Below are 17,702 nucleotides of genomic sequence, written 5' to 3' on the forward strand. Positions count from 1 at the left end.
AATAAACCAACACATTTACCTTTTCACCTACACTAGTTAAATCTGGTTTTCTTTTGCTTACAATACACACATTGTAAGACCATCTCATGTAAGTTATCTTGAGTCATCTTTTGTTGTTGTTAATAGACTTTATGTTTTTTAGAGCTATTCTAGGTTTACAGAAAAATTGATCCAAAATTACAGAAAATTCCTACATGCCCTCCTTTCTCCCCCTTCTTCACACAGTTTCCCCCTATTTTTTACACCTTGTATTAATGTGGCACATTTGTCACAGTAAATGAACCAATGCAATATTATTAACTAAAGATTATAGTTTACATTAAGGTTCACTCTGTGCTCGACATTCTATGGGTTTGAGCAAATGTATAATGTCACATATCCACCATTACAGTATCATTCAGAAGAGTCCCACTGCCCTAAAAATTCCTGTGCTGCATCATTTCATCCATCCCTCCATCCCCCTCTTGATTTATCTGTTCACTCAACACAGATACCATGAACAACCATCATATTACATTGTGCTAATAGCTGGGAACAGGAAATTAGATGAATAAATAAATAAATGCACTGACGAGCTTTGTGGTGACTCAACAGACGTCAGCATAGGGGCTGGTAAAGGCACAAAGGAAAGAGTAGTCAAAATTCTTTTAACTTCAGTTGGTGAACACCAGCAGACAAGTATGAGGGCCTTTGCTTCCACGACTCTCATTTTACTTTGCATGAATGTTATGTCACCTCTAGGAGAAAGGCACAAGAATAAGCAATATAGTATTGTCTCTACATTGTGAGTTTTTATGAGGTCAGTGAATACATATTATTTTCCATTCAAAAGTAATTTAAAATTATTAAAATAATGAAACACAATTCCTAGATATAATTAGGAAATACCTGAGACAAATGTCAATCTTTGACTAGTCTATTACCTCTATTGTTGTTCTTATGAGTATTACTAGTCCATGAGATAACATGGAAAACCTTCTATGTGTAGAGTGAAGGAAACGTACTGCCAGCCTTCCCAAACCACTCCAAGCTCAGGATTCTGAGTCTTCTATTTCTTTATTTGTAAAATAATACAGTACAGCCCTGTATTTATTGATTTTACTCCATACTTCAAAGCAAAGTTAAATCAGAGCACAAGTTCACCATATGCAGTTGAATGTTTCTGAAATTCCAATGAGGTCTTCACTATGAAAACCCAGTGGTTTGTTTGTTTGTTTGTTTGTTTGTTTGTTTTTTAATAATCCTACATTTGAAAAAGTTTCTGCCATACTTTTCTCTAAATAGTAACAAAGACAAACCAGTGTCTATATTTGGTCAGCACTGACATACTTCGACTTTTTTGTTTCTAAAACTGAAAGGGGACAGACTTGTGTTCCCAGAATCAGGAAAGAATCAATGATTGAAAATAGCATTGTAACTGCAAAACTGGGCTTTCCCTATGAGGCATGCTAGAATGGTTCACTTTTGATTTGATGAAGCCAGAACGCATTATATCTCCTAGTTTCTGAAGCTTTTAGCATCAATATTAGTCTAGATTCTATCAGCTATATTTCTTTGGGGGCGGTAATAAATTAGGAACAGCAATGCCAATCCTAGTTAGAATCAGAAGAGTCATGGAATCTTCCTAGAGGAATATAGAGAATTTAGTTCATTTAAATGGAACTGGTCATCTTTTACTTGAATTTGATTCTGTGAAGGTGGATGCAATTGTATACTTGATGTTGTGTGATAGATTTGTCCCAGGTGGGAGTAATGACCCTGCGCAGTCTGCATACTACTACATTATCAGCCAAATCACAGGCCCAAGGCACCTCCAGAGCACAGCTCTGACTCACTCCTTTTTTTTTTTTTTTTTTTTTTTTTTTTTTGTGGGGTGGGTGGTTTGTTTTGTTCTGTTTTGAGATAGTATCTCACTCTATTGCACAGGTTGGAGTGGAGTGGTGCAACCTCAGCTCACTGCAGCCTCGACCTCCTGGGCTCAAGCAATCCTCCCATCTCAGCTTCCCCAGTAGCTGGCACTACAGACACATGTCACCATACCTCGCTATTTTTTGTATTTTTAGTAGAGATGGGGTTTCACCATGTTTCCCAGGGAGGTTTCAAACTCCTGGTCTCAAGAAATCCACCTGCCTCAGCCTCCCAAAGGGCTGGGATTACAGGCGTGAGCCAACCCACTCAGCCTCTTACTCACTCCATTTGTGCATGCTTTTTTCAGAATAATTCCATTTCTCCATGAACTATAGCTCTCTGTTTCTCTCAGAGTATGACTTTTAGGGTTAACTTCAATTAAGTGCTTGTGCTTTTAAAGTATCCTAAAGTGAGAATATCGAAGTGTGAGCAGGTAAAGGGAATACATTTGTGCCTCATGAAACATTAATGTCACAGGTCCAGCTTTTTCTCTGTGTTATGAAACCTGATAGGGTTAGGCCTGGATTGCTGTCCCTCACTCTTAGTCACAGTTCCATTGGGACAAATGGAATTCTGCTGACCAACTTGGATCTAGCAAGCAGGGCCAAGCCCTGGAGCTGGGGGTAGAAGGGTGACTTCCCAAAGAAAGGAGAATTGGCCAGATGCAGTGGCTCATGCCTGTAATCCCAACATTTTGGGAAGCCAAGGTGGGTGGACCACCTGAGGTCAAGAGTTCAAGACCAGCCTGGCCAACATGGCTAAACCCCATCTCCACTAAAATTACAAAAGTTAGCCAAGCATGGTGGCAGGTGTCTGTAATCCCAGTTACTCGGGAGGCTGAGGGAGAAGAATTGGTTGAACCCAGGAGGTGGAGATTGCAGTGAGCCAAGATCACTGCACTGCACTCCATCCTGGGTGATAGAGCAAGACTCTGTCTCCAAAAAAAAACAGAAAGAAAGAAAGAGACTTGTCTATATATCTTGCTACTCCTTATTTCAGCTCCTTTTTGACATATTCAGTTCATTCAATTGTTATTAGTTTTTAAAAATAATTTTCCCTTTCAAATTATAAGAAGAATATATCAAATATGTCAACAATGTCTTTAAAACTCTTACAGAACAATAATTAATGAACAATCCATGTATATATGGAGGGAAACTCTATACATGGTGATATGGTTTGGCTCTGTGTCCTCACCCATATCTCATCTTGTAGCTCCTATAATTCCTACATGTTGTGGGAGAGACCCAGTGGGAGATGATTGAATCATGGGGGCAGGTCTTTCCCATGCTATTCTCATGACAGTGAATAAGTCTCATGAGATCTGATGGTTTTTAAAAGGGGAGTTTCCCTCCACAAGCTCTCTTCTCTTGTCTGCTGCCATGTGAGACATGCCTTTCACCTTCTGCCATGATTGTGAGGCCTTCCCAGTCACATAAAACTGTAAGTCCAATAAACCTCTTTCTTTTGTAAATTACCCAGTCTCAGGTATGTTTTTATCAACAGCTTGAAAATGGACTAATACATATGGGGATATATATCTTACTTATCCAGTCCTAAACAAGACTGTGCTGTACATCATTGTCAAGTCTCCAGGGGGATTTGCATGATTTCTCTGGGAGATGTAAGCAGGACTGCTGCTGGATCATAAGGTTTGTGCATAGTTAATATCACCAATTGCAGCCAGGATGTCTCCAGAATGGCCACACTAGTCCTGGATTGATCCATCATTTAAGAGTTCAGCAGCTCCAGATGCCATGCAATTGCCCCACTTTACGTTGGAACCACCACAATGCAGAAGCATACACCGTTAGGGACACATAAGCAGACGCTGTCAAAGACCAGTCCAGACCCCCTTGCATCCATTTTACCAGCTCTCTTCACTCATCTCCAGCTCCAATATTTTGGGAGTTTTTTGTGGGATTTTGTTTGTGTCTTGCTCTTTTGTCCAGGCTGGAGTGCAGTGGTGTGATCACAGCTCACTATGGCCTTGACTTCCTGGGCTCAAGAAATCCTCCCACCCCAGCCTCCTGAGTAACTGGGACTACAGGTGTGTGCCACCACACCTGACTTTTTTTTATTTTTTTTTTACTTTTTGTTTTTAGTAGAGCGGGGGTCTCGCTATGTTATCCAGGCTGGTCTCAAACTCCTGGGCTCAAGTGATCCTTCTGCCTCTGTCCCACAAAGTGCTAGGATTACAGGCATCAGCCACCATTCGCAATCTCAGCTTCAGTGTTTCTACTGCTTGATATTTACATCTGCAACATTCAGTGGCTCGCCGTTGGACACTGGAGCCTGCCTAGACTGTAAGAAGAAGAACTGCCTGGGAATTGTATGTCCTCCTCCACCCCCACCACGACCTATAGCCAATGACTTACTGGTGTGGACTTACACCAGCTCTTGTATCTCAAGGTGGGGTAAACACCTCGCACCCTGGAGATTAGGCTGAGTCTGGGACTTCACCTGACATCTCAACTTTACTTAGCTTCTCTCTTTCCTTCCCACGGCCTACTTCTTCCACTCCCCTACTAATTTCCTCTGGAAGCTGTGCCTTAACAAACCACTTACACCCAAATCCTTGGTTCAAGGTCAGCTTCAGGAAGAATCTGAGCAAAGACACACATTTCTATTTCACTACTGAACATAAATGACAAATTCCAGACATTGATCATGTTAGATTCTTCAGCATACTAAATTTGGGCTCCTATTTAAAACTACTCTTTCACTTTCTTTACTGGGCCATCTTAGTATAATATACTAAAATCTCTCTCCTAATTGACAATCCAAGCTTCCTCCCCAACAGTTGCAGTCCCAGCTGCTGTCAAAGAGCATGGCTTTTCTGTGGGACAGTTACATCAACCCCTGTAGGAGCTCCATTTCATACTCTCGGTGGGGATGGCTGTTAGGCGTTTCTGTGTCTCCAAATGTTACTCATGCCAGAAGCCAGCTGCAATTGCCCTTTAGAGAACATGCCCCTCTCAAGTAACTGTCGCATGAACGTTTGAGTCATTTATGAAGCTGCAAACCAATAAGAGAAGTAACAAGATTAAGTCAGGGCGGGCGGGAAAGTGCAGGCAGCAAGCACACACTTGTGAGTGTGCAAGGAGTGTGACTGTGAGAACACTCGGGAACTCGGGCGGCAGCCAGAGGAAACAGCAGGGGTGAAGGAAAGGTGTATGTATATTCAAGAAAAAAACAACCTCAGCATTTTTAGGACAGAAGAATTGATGCCAGTGAAAGGAAAAAATTGGTGTAGGGATGAAAATAAAAAGATATTTGATGGATGAAGTTCCCAGAGAAGGTGAGATGGAGAGGAAATGGCAGCCTCTCAGCCCAGGAAGAATGTTCTTCACTGATGATCAAAAGTGACTGTGTCTCCTGCCATAGGATTTCCTGAGTTCCATGCCCTCTGTCTGCATGTCAGGCTTAAGGATAAAGGCCTATTTGTGCCATACATAGAAAAGTGCCTGTATTAAGCCATTCTCGCATTGCTATAAAGATACCTGAGACAGGGTAATTTATAAAGAAAAAAGGTTTAATTGCCTCCTGGTTCTGCAGGCTTTACAGGAGAGGACATGGTGCTGGCATCTGCTCAGCTTCTAGGGAGGCTTTGGGAGGGTGGAAGGTGGAGAGGGAGCAGGCATGTCACATGGCAAAAGCAGGGGCAAGGGAGAGAGAGTAGGGGGAAGGCGCCACACACTTTTAAACATTAAATCAGATTGTGAGAACTCACTATCATGAAAACAGCACCAAGCCTTGAGGGATCTGTCTCCATGTACCAAACACCTCTCATCAGGTCCCACTTCCAACATTGGTGATATGGTTTGGCTGTCTCCCCACCCAAATCTCATCCTGAACTGTAGCTCCCATAATCCCCACTTGTCATGGGAGGGACCTGGTGGGAGGTAATTGAATCACGGGGACAGGGTTTTCCCAGGCTATTCTCTTGATAGTGAATAAGTCTCACAAGATCTGATGGTTGTATAAAGGGCAGTTCCCCTGCACATGCCCTCTTGCCTACCACCATGTAAGATGTGCCTCTGCTCCTCCTTTGCCTTCTGCCATGATTGTGAGGCCTCCTCAGCCATGTGGAACTCTCAGTCCATTAAACCTCTTTTTCTTTATAAATTACCCAGTCTCAGGTTTTCTTCATAACAGTATGAAAATGAACTAATACAATAAATTGGTACCAGTAGAGTGGGGTACTGCTATAAGAATACCCAAAAATGTGGAAGCGACTTTGGAGCCGGGTAACTGGCAGAGGCTGGAACAGTTTGGAGGGCTCAGAAGAAGACAGAAAAATGTGGGAAAGTTTGGAACTTCCTAGAGACTTGGAGGGCTCAGAAGACAAGAAGATGTGGGAAAGTTTGGAACTTCCTAGAGATTTGTTGAATGGCTTTGACCAAAATGCTGGTAGTGATATGGACAATAAAGTCCTGGCTGAGTTGGTCTCAGATGGAGATGAGGAACTTATTGGGAACTGGAGCAAAGGTGACTCTTGCTATGTTTTGGCAAAGAGACTGGCAGCATTTTGCCCCTGCCCTAGGGATCTGTGGAACTTTGAACTTGAGAGAGATGATTTAGGGTATCTGGTGGAAGAAATTTCTAAGCAGCAAAATGTTCAAGAAGTGACTTGGGTGCTACCAAATGCATTCAGTTTTATGTATTCACAAAGATATGGTTTGGAATTGGAACTTGTGTTAAAAGGGAAGCAGAGGATAAAAGTTTGGAAAATTTGCAGCCTAATGATGCAACAGGAAAGAAAAACCCATTTTCTGAGGAGAAATTCAAGCCTGCTGCAGAAATTTACATAAGTATCAAGGACCCAAATGTTAATCACCAGGGCAATGGGGAAAATGTCTCCAGGGCATGTCTGAGGTCTTCATGGCTGCCCCTCCCAATACAAGTAGGGAAGTCTAGGAGGAAAAAACGGTTTTGTGTGCTGAGCCTAGGGCCTTGCTGTTTTGTGCAGTCTTGGAACTTGATGCCCTGTGTGCCAGCTGTGGATAACAGGGGCCAATGTACAGCTCAGGTCATTGCTTCAGAGGGTGCAAGCCCCAAACCTTGGCAGCTTACACATGGTGTCAGGCCTGCAGGTGAGCAGAAGTCAAGAACTGAGGTTTGAGAACCTCCACCTAGATTTCAGAGGATGTATGGAACCCCTGGATGTTCCGGCAGAGGTGTGCTGCTGGGGCAGAGCCCTCATGGAGAACCTCTGCTAGGGCAGTGGGGAAGGGAAATGTGGGGTGGGAGCCCCCACACAGAGTCCTCACTGGAGTACTGCCTAGTGGAGCTGTGAGAAGAGGGCAACTAGCCTCCAGTCCCCAGAATGGTAGATCCACCAACAGTTTGCACTGCGCACCTGGAAAAGCTACAGACATTCAACACCAGCAGCCAGAAGGGGGCTGTACTCTGCAAAGTCACAGCAGCAGAGCTGCCCAACACCATGGGAATCCACCTCTTGCATCAGCATGACCTGGATGTGAGACATGAAGTCAAAGGATATCATTTTGGAGCTTTAAGATTTGACTGGTCCACCGGATTTTGGACTTAGCCCCTTTGTTTTGGCCAATTTCTCCTGTTTGGAATGAGTGTATTTACCCAATGTCTGTACCCCACTGTATCAAGGAAGTAACTAACTTGCTTTTGATTTTACAGGCTCATAGGCAGAAGGGACTTGCCTTGTCTCAGATGAGACTTTGGACTGTGGACTTTTGAGTTAATGCTGAAATGAGTTAAGACTTTGGGGGACTGTTGAAAAGACATAATTGGTTTTAAAATTTGAGGACATGAGATTTTGGAGGGTCCCAGGGTGAAATGATATGGTTTGGGTCTGTCCCCACCAAAATCTCATCTTGAATTGTAGCTCCCATAATCCCCACATGTCATGGGCAGGACCTGGTGGGAGGTAATTGAGTCATGGGGGCAGGTTTTTCCCTTGCTATTCTCGTGATAGTTCATAAGGCTCATGAGATCTGATGGTTTTGTAAAGTGCAGTTCCCCTGCACATGCTCTCTTGCCTGCCACCGTGTAAGATGTGCCTTTGCTCCCCCTTCACCTTGGGCCATGATTGTGAGGCCTCCCCAGCCATGTGGAACTGTGAGTCCATTCAATCTCTTTTTCTTTATAAATTACCCAGTCTCAGGTATTTCTTCATAGCAGTATGAAAATGGACTAATACAATTAGGAATTACAATTTAACATGAGATTTGGGCACAGACAAATATCCAAACTATATCAGTGCCTGTTTAAATAGTGCCTTATAGGAGCATCCTGGAAAGATAACCATCCAATGCACCAGTATGAATACTTTACCTTGGCCACCATCTAGCCAGGGAACTAGGGGAAGACTCACCTAGGGCTGGAGTCAAAAGGCATCTCAGTCATGCTCAAGGCTATTTTTGGATACCAGTGGGAACATAACTGTGCAGATTTTTTTCTATAAGGAATATTCATTGCTCTGGTGGTCAAATACACACCACACACATAATTTATATTTATATATAATTTTTATGATAATGGTGTTTAAACTTCTTCAGTTTAACAGTTGACTATACACTATATACCCAAGTTAAATCAAAATCTTTTCTTTATATATGTATGTTTTCTTATAGAACCAGTCAGAGAAAATACATTTCCAAGAAGCTGAAGGTGTATACTATCTGCATAACTATCCCTTAATCTTTTATTTGACAGATATGTCCTAATCTCAAAGCTGTTCCACATTAAAGAGTCTTTCTAAGTGTTCCAAATCTATCAGTTAGGGTGGCTGCAGGAGATGAAACCCCAGGGCAGTCTAGCATGCCTATCTTCCACTCCTGTGTATGTCCATGGACAATCTGTAAAATAGTTGATTGTCCCAGCCTGGGCAACATGGCGAAACCCATCTCTACCAAAAAAATATAAAAATTAGCCAGGCGTGGTCACGCATGCCTGTAGTCTCAGCTACTCAGGAGGCTGAGGTTAGAGGACTGCTTGAACCCTGGAGACAGAGGTTGCAGTGAGTCAAGATCATGCCACTGCACTCCAGCCTAGGTGACAGAGTGAGACCCTGTTTCAAAAAAAAAAAAAAAAGTAGACTGTTTTCTAACTCCTTCCTTCCCCTCCCACACACCTCCACCAAGTGTTAGATTCCAAATATACTTGGGCTCAATATTCACTAGGCAGAAGGGATTCTGAGTTCACTACTTTCTCCACATTGTTCCCCTATTTCTCAGATCCAGTATCATTTTAAATATCCAACAATTACATTAAGAATCACAAAACTCCTTGGACTTGGTTAGGTGGTACAGCCACCCATTTTTGTAATCAGCCCAGAATTTCAGGCCTTTTTGAATCAAAATATAGAAGGATCATGGGAGCTTAACATTCTACTGAACCATGAATTGATTGAGGCAAAATAATGGCATTACCTCTGACCATGCATGGAATGACCATTACCTCTTACCATGCATGGAATTACTCATCATTTCATCAGGTTGTTGCAGAATACTCCAAAGAATATTCTGTGGTTACGCTCATGAACTCTCATCCAGAAATAATGCTGCATGGTATACAATCCCACAAGATTTTGCCTCTGTTGATCACACAGTATGCAACAAGTTAAAGGTGGTTGTCCTGATTTCAGGTCTCTCCTTGGAGAGATCTTATTTGACCCTACAATCTAAACTAGTCACTGAGTCACCCTATCATATCACTGTGCTTAAATTCTCTGCATAGGCTGGGCGTGGTGGCTCACACCTGTAATCCCAGCACTTTGGGAGGCCAAGGTGGGTGGATCACGAGGTCAGGAGTTCAAGACCAGCCTAACCAACATAGTGAAACCCCATCTCTACCAAAAATACAAAAAAAAAAATTAGCCTGGTGTGGTGACAGGCGCCTGTAGTCCCAGTTACTTGGGAGGCTGAGGCAGGAGAATCGCTTGAACCCAGGAGGCAGAGGTTGTAGTGAGCCAAGATCGTGCCACTGCACTCCAGCCTGGGTGACACAGTGAGACTCTGTCTCAACATTCTCTGCATAGCACGTGCTGCATAGCACAGGCATAGCACAATATTTTTCTTGCTCATTTAATTGTTTGCCTACTGCTTGTCTCCTTCCACTAGGTAAAGGACCTGTTCTATCTTATTTATTGTGATATTCCCAGTGCCTAGAATAATTCTGGATGTCATGTAGTAAGCCCCCAGTATGTATATGTTAAGTGAACTAAATCAAGGTGTTACAATAGGAAATGGCAAAGGTTGCCTAGAACTTCCATGAGCTATATTTAATGGTCAGAGAAAGCCTCTCTGTGGAGGTGATTTTTTGGGGAAACCTAGATAATGACATTTAGGTAAGAGTAAAAGGGTTTGATCATTATGTTGACCTGCAGATTTTAGTTTTCATATGAAACTGTTTTTTAAACAAAGGCCATTATAACTATTCTAAGAATGACCAGAAAAACTGTGAGACTGGCCAAGATTCCAACAGAACAGGTATAGGACCTAGACCTTCAGCATGGGTTTAAAAGTGATAATAAGAAAAATCATCTTAAATGCCTCTCTAAACATTTTTCTTTTCAGTAATCCAGGGTTTTTTTAATCCCTAAAACCCTATCCACCATTAAGATATGAGAGGAGAAGACAGAGGAAACACCCAGAACAACAAAGTCATCAGTGGAGGATTTCAAAACCATTGATGAAAGAAGTATCTACCAGATTGAGGAGAGGGCACGCACCCGTCCCGAGCAGCAGGAGAGCTTAGCAGGGAGCAAAGTGCACACCCTGCCTGGATTCTTTAGGATCTCAATGGTCCCACTCCGGACCCCTAAGATTTAGCCAGTGGAGGAGTTGAATGTGGAGCCAGAAATGAGGCAGAGAAGAGAGATAAGGTAGAAACCTCAAACTGGCGAGTTGTGCCCTGGGTGGAAAAAGGCCGTCAGGCACTGCAATTATTCTCTGGGACAGGGGGCAGACCACCACATCACACATAGTGCCTGCTGGCCTAAACCAGCATGGGGGTTTGCAGCAGAGGAGAAAGAAGCATGAGTTGTTAGAGGAGAGTGTATTAGCCATCCTCAAGTTTCCTACACTTTCCCTTGCCCTATAGAAAAGAGCTAGAAGCTCCTACTTGTTCCTAGAGAAAGTCATAGAAGTTAGCCAAGAGTCAGGAGTCTATGATCTCATCTTTGGGTCACTACAGAGAGAGGTGAGATGACACTGAAGGCCTCAAGTTACACAGGGTAGGCCAGAAATCTAATGGAGGACAAAACTGACATTTTATCAGCAGACACAGTGAGGATAGAAGTCAAGTGAGGTGATCCTCAAGCTGATAAGCAACTTCAGCAAAGTCTCAGGATACAAAATCAATGTGCAAAAATCACAAGCCTTCTTATACACCAATAACAGACAAACAGAGAGCCAAACCATGAGTGAACTCCCATTCACAATTGCTTCATAGAGAATAAAATACCTAGGAATCCAACTTACAAGGAATGTGAAGGACCTCTTCGAGGAGAACTGCAAACCACTGCTCAATGAAACAAAAGAGGACACAAACAAATGGAAGAACATCCCATGCTCATGGATAGGAAGAATCAATATCATGAAAATGGCCATACTGCCCAAGGTAATTTATAAATTCAATGCTGTCCCCATTAAGCTACCAATGACTTTCTTCACAGAATTGGGAAAAACTACTTTAAAGTTCACATGGAACCAAAAAAGAGTCCACACTGCCAAGACAATCCTAAGCCAAAAGAACAAAGCTGGAGGCATCATGCTACCTGACTTCAAACTATACTACAAGGCTACAGTAACCAAAACAGCATGGTACTGGTACCAAAACAGAGATATAGACCAATGGAACAGAAAAGAGCCCTCAGAAAAAATACCACACATCTACAACCATTTGATCTTTGACAAACCTGACAAAAACAAGAAATGGGGAAAGGATTCCCTATTTAATAAATGGTGCTGGGAAAACTGGCCAGCCGTAAGTAGAAAGCTGAGACTGGATCCCTTCCTTACTCCTTATTCAAAAATTAATTCAAGATGGATTAGAGACTTAAATGTTAGACCTAAAACCATAAAAACCCTAGAAGAAACTCTAGGCAATACCATTCAGGACATAGGCATGGGCAAGGACTTCATGTTTAAAACACAAAAAGCAATGGCAAAAAAAGCCAAAATTGACAAATGGGATCTAATTAAACTAAAGAGCTTCTGCACAGCAAAAGAAACTACCATGAGAGTGAACAGGCATCCTACAGAATGGGAGAACATTTTTGCCATCTACTTATCTGACAAAGGGCTAATATCCAGAACCTACAAAGAACTCAAACAAATTTACAAGAAAAAAAAAACAACCCCATCAAAGAGTGGGCAAAGGATATGAACAGACATTTCTCAAAAGAAGACATTTATGCAGACAACAGACACATGAAAAAATGCTCAGCATCACTAGCCATCAGAGAAATGCAAATCAAAACCACAATGAGATACCATCTCACACCAGTTAGAATGGCAATCATTAAAAAGTCAGGAAACAACAGGTGCTGGAGAGGATGTGGAGAAATAGAAACACTTTTACACTGTTGGTGGGACTGTAAACTAGTTCAACCACTGTGGAAGACAGTGTGGCAATTTCTCAAGGATCTAGAACTAGAAATACCATTTGACCCAGCCATCCCATTACTGGGTATATACCCAAAGGATTATAAATCATGCTGCTATAAAGACACATGCACACTTATGTTTACTGTGGTACTATTCACAATAGCAAAGACTTGGAATCAACTCAAATGTCCATCAGTGACAGACTGGATTAAGAAAATGTGGCATATATACACCATGGAATACTATGCAGCCATAAAAAGGATGAGTTCACGGCCTTTGTAGGAACATAGATGCAGCTGGAAACCATCACTTTCAGCCAACTATCGCAAGAACAGAAAACCAAACACTGCATGTTCTCACGCATAGGTGGGAATTGAACAACGAGATCACTTGGACACAGGAAGGGGAACATCACACACCAGGGCCTGTTGTGAGGTGGGGGTAGGGGGGAGGGAAAGCATTAGGAGATATACCTAATGTAAATGACAAGTTAGTGGGTGCAGCACACCAACATGGCACATGTATACATATGTAACAAACCTGCACGTTGTGCACATGTACCCTAGAACATAAAGTATAATAAAAAAATAAAATAATAAAAAAAAAGAATGGCCATAATAAAAAAATCAACAAATAATAAATGTTGGTGTGGATTCGATGAAAAGGGAACACTTCTGTGCTGCTGGGGGGGAATGTAAATAGTACAACCACTATGAAAAACAATGTGGTGATTCCTTAAAGAACTAAAATTAGAACTACCATTTGATCCAGTAATCCCACTACTGGAAAAGAAGTCATTACATGAAAAAGATACTTGCATGCACATGTTCATAGCAGGACAATTTGCAATTGCAAATATACAGAACCAGCCCAAATGCCCATCAATCAATGAGTGGATAAAGAAATTGTGTATATATCTATATGATGTAATACTACTCAGCCATAAAAAGGAATGAATTAATGGCATTCACAGCAACCCGGAAGGAACTGGAGACTATTATTCTAAGTGAAGTAACTCAGGAACGGAAAACTAAACATCATATATTCTCACTCATAAGTGAGAGCTAAGCTATAAGGATACAAAAGCATTAGAATGATACAATGGACTTTGGGGACTCAGGAGAAAGGGTGAGAGTGGAGTGGGGGATAAAAGACTACAAATTGCATTCAGTGCATACTGCTCAGGTGCTGGGTGCACCAAAATCTCAAAAATCACCACTAAAGAACTTACTCATATAACCAAATATCACCTGTTCCCCAAAAATCTACAGAAATAAAAGATTTTTTTTAATGTAAAAAAAAAAAAAAGAAAGAAGCCAAGTGAGGTGAGTACATATCTCAACTGGTGATCAACAGGGAAACGAGAGCACCACATCACTTGGGCAAGGAGCCCTTCCTTCCCCAAAGCCGGAAGGTAAATAAGCTCCCTTCTGCACCCAGACACCATCTTGGCCACAAGAAAAAGGAAGGAAGACCCTTCAGAAAATAAAACAGCTACAAAAGGGAGTTTTTATTTTAAATTGCTTAAATATGATTATATATACAACCACAAAAATAAAGCAGTTAAATTGGAATAGGTTCATTTACCTTCAAATCACACACTTTAAAAAAAAATAGTTTTCTAAAATCATTGGAAATTTAAGTAGCTCCAGTGTTAGCTGAGGTCAGTCATAGAAAAGCAGACGCTAGGCTTGTTGCAGACTCACTACAGGTTAATTCAATTTGGGCCTTACTCTGTATAAGTAAATAACAAGTGTCCACTTCTAATGTTTCAGTTTGAAATGCTCAAGCTTGCTCAGTTCAACTCACCACCCTCCTGACTAGGTGTCCAAGGAGTCCTTTGGTCTTAGGGTTGTCCTGGAGACAGAGGTAGGTTACAAATCAGGGAGTAGCTTCCTCTGATTGCTGCGGAGTAAAGGAGAGAGGACTCAGCTGGGCACCCACAGTGGCTGTGGTTCACCTGCAGGATGCTTAAGGCCAGCACTGAAGCTCCCAGTACAGACCGGGACCATCAGGGTGGAGCGTGGAACTTATCTGGCAGTGACCTCCCTGCTAGCTCTTGTGTTCACCTCCACACATACACTTAGCCAATTTAACCTATGTCCCCTTTCTTCTGTTGCCACAGCAGAAAAATTATATTTTCTCTTTTTCTGACGCAGTAGCTATTAATGGCTAACAGGAATGATAATCCATTAAACCTGAACCCCAGAGCATTGATTCCTTTCCTCAAGGTCAGGAAGAACTTTCTTCAGAAACAGTATTTCCAGATCTCCCATTCCTGAAAAGAAAAAGGAGAGATTTGCTTTCCATGCTAAAGAAGGTTGCCCAAACATTCACTACTACCTTCCTCCCATGCCCAACAGGACAAATGACTTCCAGAGAAAAGGGAGAGAAGAAAGAAAGAGAAAGAGAAAGAAAGAAAGCTTGAAGGAAGGAGGAAGGCAGGAAGGAAGGAAGAAAAGAAAGAAGGGAAGACAGACAGAGAAAGAGAGAAAGAAAGAAAGAAAAGAAAGAAAGACAGAAAGAAAGAGAAAGAAAGAAAGAGAGAAAGGAGAGAAAGAGAGAAAGAGGAAGGAAGGAAGGAAAGAAGGAAGACAAATCCAAGATGAGTTTGGGGGCCAAAACAGATTATCTCTAGTAAAACAAGGTATTTAACCAAAAAAGAGAAAATAAGGGATTCAGACAAATGGGGGCCCCAACCCAGGAAAGAGGCAAAGAGACGTCCCAGAATAAGAATGAAGAGAAGGCCCGGCATGACAGCTGACAGCAACAGGCCTAGAGAAGCCAGTCTAGACTGCAGCGGGAGGGCAGAAAGCTCTGGAAGGGAGGTTTGGTCTCCAGGAGGAAACAGAATTAGTAGATTACCTAATATTGTCCAAATTATGACATTGCTGTATTTGCGGTCATCAGAAAAGGGAAAGTGTGTGTGTCTGTGCATGTGTGTATCTCTGTGTGTGTCTACGTGAGTGTGTGTGTGTGTGTGTAAGGGGCAAGAAAGAGACACAGAGAGAAACTAGAAAGAGAAAGATTGAGGTAAGACCCCATCTACCCTGAAAAGAAGCCAATAAATAATGTCTGAAATTGATAAATCCAGGGAAATGGCAGTATAGCCATGCCGTTCAAAAACATGGTGTCAAATACCAGCATGAGCAATTAGATAGTTGAAAGTGGTTGCCTCAGGGGAGTGGGCATCAGGAGAAGTGAAGGTTGAGCAAGGGCTTCTGCTTTTCATTTAAGCTGTGGAGGATTAAAGATGGCCACAAGAGACACCCTTCACATGGAGGGATGGGGCCCATCTTCCATCCCCAAGAATTTGGGCTGGCCTCTGCTACTTACCAATAACGTACCAGTGGACAGGACAGTTCCCCATGATCAGTCTTGCTTTTTAAGAGGATTAGAAGCTTCCACCATGGTCTCTTGAATCCATGAATCATAATTCCAGAAGACCAAAGACATTGCTCAAGAAAACACGTGGACAGGCCCTGAGACTGCAGAGAAAGAGAGAAAGAACTAGCTCAGCCCAAACTTCTGGCCACCCAGATCGATCAACCGGCATTCTAAACAAATAGCCCTCTGTGAGGTAAGCTGTTGTGGGAAACGGTAGCTGTGCCAGTCTGGCTGCCCAGCAGCCAATCCTTAGCAAATAGTGACATCTCTAACACTTCTGTTTAGAATGTGGGAATACTTGGGCCTGGCACAGTGGCTCACGCCTGTAATCCCAGCACTTTGGCAGGCCGAGGTGGGTGGATCCACAGGGTGGAAGCGGGCATGAGCGAGTAGCTCAAGGGCCCAGTTACAGAATTTTGGGGCGTTTAAATACACTCTAGAAGTTCCCACTGGTTACTTGGTGTGTGCTCTATGTAAATGAAGAGGCTAAAGTGAAGTTAAAAAGTTATTTACTTGGTGTACGCCCTATATAATGAAGAGGATATTTCCTGTCATAGCTAAAGTGTTTTGTTTGATTTAGTTCTAGGAAGTCTTTAGGTTCCCTGCCTCCAGGTCCTATTCTCCTGCCTCAGGATGACAGTATCACAATGGGAAAGCCTCATCTTCTGACCAAGACGGGACCCGGCAGAACTATCTAGAAACTGCAGTACAAACCAGAAGGGCAGCATGGGCCTTGCTTCATTTTATATTTGGACTATGTATGACATAAAGGTTTTTTTACCTTCTAATTGTCTTCCTTTTATTATTTTGCTGACTATAGAGAAATACACTTTCAAGATATTAAGATGCTCTGTGTGTTTAATTACACAAGCTGGGAATGGATACCATTTTTTAAAAGTTGTTCTTTACAGAGCCTCTGTCTTCCTGTTCTATTATGTGCTATTATCGCATTCTGAGCTTTCAAGGAAAGCAGTTGCAGGATGACTCCTGGCCTCAAGCGATCTTCCTGCCTCTTCCTCCCAAAGTGCTGGGATTACAAGGCATGAATCCCAAATGTAGCTGCATGATGGTTGCGACTGATTTCCACTGAACTCCTGGTTTCTGTTTCTGAATGCTGTATCTTTTTAAGTTCTTTATTTTCTTCTCTAGTAAACATCCGTGGGTAATTTTTTAATGGAAAAAAAATGACTATTTTGAAAATATTGGAAAATGTCTTTATTTTTTCCCTGTACTGGATTGATAGTTTGGCTGGGTAACAAATTCTAGATACAGAGTCATTTTCTTTCAAAACTTTGAAAGTATTGCTGTGTCCTCATTATCTGTATTTGTTGATGAGACATTTTAACAATCACATTTTTATTTAAAATGATATGTTCTTTTATTCTCTTCACACATTTGTGATTTTTCTCTTTGTCCTTGGAACTTTGTGACTTATTTGTGCCCTCTGACAAGCTCCCTAATGTACTTTTATTTAGTTAGTTATTTTTTTTAGAGACAGGGTCTCACTCTGTTACCCAGACTGGAGTGCAGTGTCACAATCATAATTCACTATAACCTTGGACTCGTGGGCTCAAGCAATCCTCCCACCTTAGTCTCCCTGAGTAGCTAGGACTACAGGCACATGCCACCATGTCCAGCTAAGTTTTTTTTTTATTTTTGTAGAAACGAGGTCTCGCTATGTTGCACAGTTTGGTCTCAAATTCCTGGCCTCAAGTGACCCTCCCACCTCTGCTTCCCAAAGTGCTGAGATTACAGGAATGAAACCCAAATGTAGTATTTCTCTCATGCAAGATTGTAACTTCACCTTTCTGACAT

At 42.1% G+C, this 17,702-nt stretch overlaps 1 long non-coding RNA gene across 1 annotated transcript in view; it reads right to left on the minus strand.

Moving 5' to 3' along the window:
* Nucleotides 1-15,979, minus strand: part of LOC117085997 — a 29,588-nt gene extending 13,609 nt beyond the window's left edge. Inside the window, exons 1-2 of the long non-coding RNA XR_004438167.1 lie at nt 15,837-15,979; nt 14,310-14,778 (exon numbers count right to left, since the gene is read on the minus strand). This is a non-coding gene — a long non-coding RNA (uncharacterized LOC117085997). The remainder of the gene's footprint in view (nt 1-14,309; nt 14,779-15,836) is intronic.
* Between the last annotated feature and the right edge of the window lie 1,723 nt (nt 15,980-17,702).

Source organism: Trachypithecus francoisi, unplaced genomic scaffold (genome assembly GCF_009764315.1).
Source record: "Trachypithecus francoisi isolate TF-2019V2 unplaced genomic scaffold, Tfra_2.0 Lachesis_group1, whole genome shotgun sequence".
In the NCBI taxonomy this organism is placed as follows: Eukaryota; Metazoa; Chordata; class Mammalia; order Primates; family Cercopithecidae; genus Trachypithecus; species Trachypithecus francoisi.